The sequence below is a fragment of the Cucurbita maxima genome, unplaced genomic scaffold, assembly GCF_002738345.1.
Source record: "Cucurbita maxima cultivar Rimu unplaced genomic scaffold, Cmax_1.0 Cma_Scf00028, whole genome shotgun sequence".
Lineage (NCBI taxonomy): Eukaryota > Viridiplantae > Streptophyta > Magnoliopsida > Cucurbitales > Cucurbitaceae > Cucurbita > Cucurbita maxima.
In genome coordinates, this window is record NW_019272044.1 from 624,302 (window position 1) to 627,362 (window position 3,061).

At 46.7% G+C, this 3,061-nt stretch overlaps 1 long non-coding RNA gene across 1 annotated transcript in view; it reads right to left on the bottom strand.

Annotated features, from left to right (window-relative positions):
• The window catches only part of LOC111465160, a 14,465-nt gene extending 12,452 nt beyond the window's left edge, over nucleotides 1–2,013 (bottom strand). Inside the window, exon 1 of the long non-coding RNA XR_002714158.1 lies at nucleotides 1,929–2,013. This is a non-coding gene — a long non-coding RNA (uncharacterized LOC111465160). The remainder of the gene's footprint in view (nucleotides 1–1,928) is intronic.
• Between the last annotated feature and the right edge of the window lie 1,048 nt (nucleotides 2,014–3,061).

Below are 3,061 nucleotides of genomic sequence, written 5' to 3' on the forward strand. Positions count from 1 at the left end.
TTTTTTTTTTTTTTTTTTTTTTTTTTTTTTTTTTTTTTTTTTTTTTTTTTTTTTTTTTTTTTTTTTTTTTTTTTTTTTTTTGTAGAATACCCCCAAATTAAAAGTTCCTCTTACATACCGAAGTATTCTTCTTGCTACATTGAGATGTTTTTCCATTGGATTCTCCATGTAGCGACTAATCATGCTAAATGTACATGATGTCTGATCTTGTTGAGGTTAAGTGTTAGATAAAAATTTGAGGTTTTCTTATTTAGCTTTACACGTTTTAATTAGTTGACTGAATATCTTCCTTTGACCATTGGACAAACAAGTCGAATGGATTACCAACTTTTTAGGTGGCCATTTTGAAGGAAGTGGCACAGATTTAATTGGCAGAGTCATTTTTAGGATAAGTTAATTATTTAAAGAGGTGAATCTGTTGAAAAAGAAAACATCACCTCTTCTTAATCAAAGTCAAATCACAATTCTCTCTCGGTTACTTTTACGAGTTTTTATTTTCTTCCAACAACTTTCTTCTCTCTTTCCAACGATTTCCTCACACACCAATTGTGAAAAGGGATTTCCTCTTGCCAATGGTCAAATGGTATCAGAGCCAGGTTCAATCCATCGATGGTATATCATTACGGAAGAGCCAAACTTATCAACAGTAAGTTGAATAGCTCAAGTGGTTAGAGCGTTGACCTAACAACACATAGGTCTTGGGTTCTTCAAGTAGAAGTAAATGCAAAGTGGTCTATCTTGGGTATGCTCACTCACTCCTCCACATCGACGTCGTCTGTCGTCTGTCAGCCTACAGGTTTTAAAGGGTTATGGCACATTCTCTCTCCTTCCAGAGGAAGGAGAAACAATTTAGTACCCGGGATGAGGAATCAATTGGCATTTGTCCTCATATTACCTACCGTCTATGCCCCCAGCGGCGTTGTGATCTTGACATGCTCATGACTAGCCTTGAAGGGAATTAAATTCCATAATATATATTTTTCACCTCGGCTTCGTCGGACCTTAGGCGAGGTTTGTCTTCGCTAATCGAACATCGTTTGTGCAGAATCCAAGCTTGTTCAACCACACACGCCGCCTATGCGTGCATGTTCAATCGTCTGCGACACATCCGACTTGCCTCTACACTAGGCTAACTCATTCGGCTCGACCTTGCCTCTGCTCGGGCCGAGGTCTCTCAATACAACGTCGCATCTCATCTTGCCATCTCGATCCCCATCGACAGGGTTCATATGTCTTGACGCCATCCCGAGTCTCGGGATGTCGTCGGCCATCATAACTCATTCAGTCATGCCATCAAGAATGGGCCCGCGTGTCGTTCATCTCATTGGGACTTCCTGAACACCCATCCATTCGGGTTCTATCGAGGCATAGGCCCTCCCGTGCCCATGCCGAGTCATTTACGAATACCATATCGGATAGTGGGTGTATGTAGCAACCTCCAACACACGGGCTAGGGCACAATACCGGCACACCCGTGCCATTCGGCACTGTCCTTCAAAACCCATTTCAAAGGAAGTCGCCCGAGACACTCATCTCGGCACGCTCGCCCACACTATGACACACGTATGTGCCACAGGGTAGCTCACTTAGGCCACAGGGCCTAGGGGTAGTGGAGAGCTAACACCACCATGGTATCCCTATAGTACATTTTGAGCCATTTTCATTCTAACATGTGTAGACATGATTTTTGTGAGTTGTCATACGGTATCATGTATTGTCCGTCCGATGTCCAATTGACACCAAACTTGGTAAGCATTCATATTTCTTGGACGGACTTAACTCTCGAACCGAATGCCCAAATTCCTTCTGAAACCCCAACTTTTGAGGTTAAGGCCCGGGCCCTACCCGGCCTTTAAACAAGCCTATCTTATCCTTCATGTTTATTACGATGTCTCTGTCTTGTTTGTGTCTCAACTTGTCTTCAATACCCACTTTGCGTGGTGGTGTGTTGGATGATGCATCGTCCTCCTTGATCGCATCATGGCACTCTTCTATATTGGCCCGCATATAGCCGGATGGGCGTCTCTTGAGAAAAGCCACTTTGCTTGTCATGGCGTGAGGGTCACAACCTACTCTCTTCATAGTGTGGTTATGACAAAAGACACCAGTTGGGGAGCCAGGAGCGGGTGTTGGCTCAGATCGGCAAGAGGGACGAGCATCATGAGCACCAGAGATGGGTCCTCGACACAGGGGCAACAAACCATATGACCGGGGCTAGATCTGCGTTCTCCGAGCTCGACTCTGAGGATTAGCGGGACGGTGAAATTCGGCGACAGCTATGTCGTCAAGATTGAAGGGCGTGGCACCATCCTGTTCATCAGCAAGGAGGCGAGCACCGCAAGCTAACCGGCGTCTACTTCATCCCGAGGCTCAAGGCTAACCTTGTGAGCCTGGGTCAACTCGATGAGGCCGGCTGTTTCATTTCCATCGAGCATGGGCTACTCAAAATCTGCGATGATCAACGACGGCTGCTCACTCAAGTTCAGCACACGATAAACCGTCTTTACATCCTTGAGTTGGAGATAGAGAAACCTGTCAGCCTCTCGGCCAAGACCAAGACCGAAGTGATATCTTGGAGGTGGCACGCAAGGTACGGGCACTTGAACTTTCCTTCTCTACAAAAATTACACGGGGAGGAGATGGTGCACGATTTTTCGACAATCAAAGGTGTGAACAAGTTGTGCAACGAGTGCCTCATCAGCAAATAGAGGCGCACCCTCTTTCCGTCTCGAACATCCTACCGCGTCGATGAGCCGTTGGAGCTAGTACAAGGCGATATCTATGGGCCCATCAAGCCGACACCCCAGGTGGCAAGACCCTCTTCCTCCTGTTGATCGATGACAAAAGCTGCTTCATGTGGCTAATCCTGCTGCAAGCAAAAAGCCCCCAGATGCGATTAAGCTCATCCATCCATGCGCGAGCGGAGGCCAAATCCGGGGAGAAGATGCAAGTGTTGTGCACGGACCGAGGCAGAGAATTCACCTCAGCGAGCTTCAATAAGTACTGTGGCGAGCTCGGCATGCAGCAACAACTAACGGTGCCCTACCCCCCCCCCCCCCCC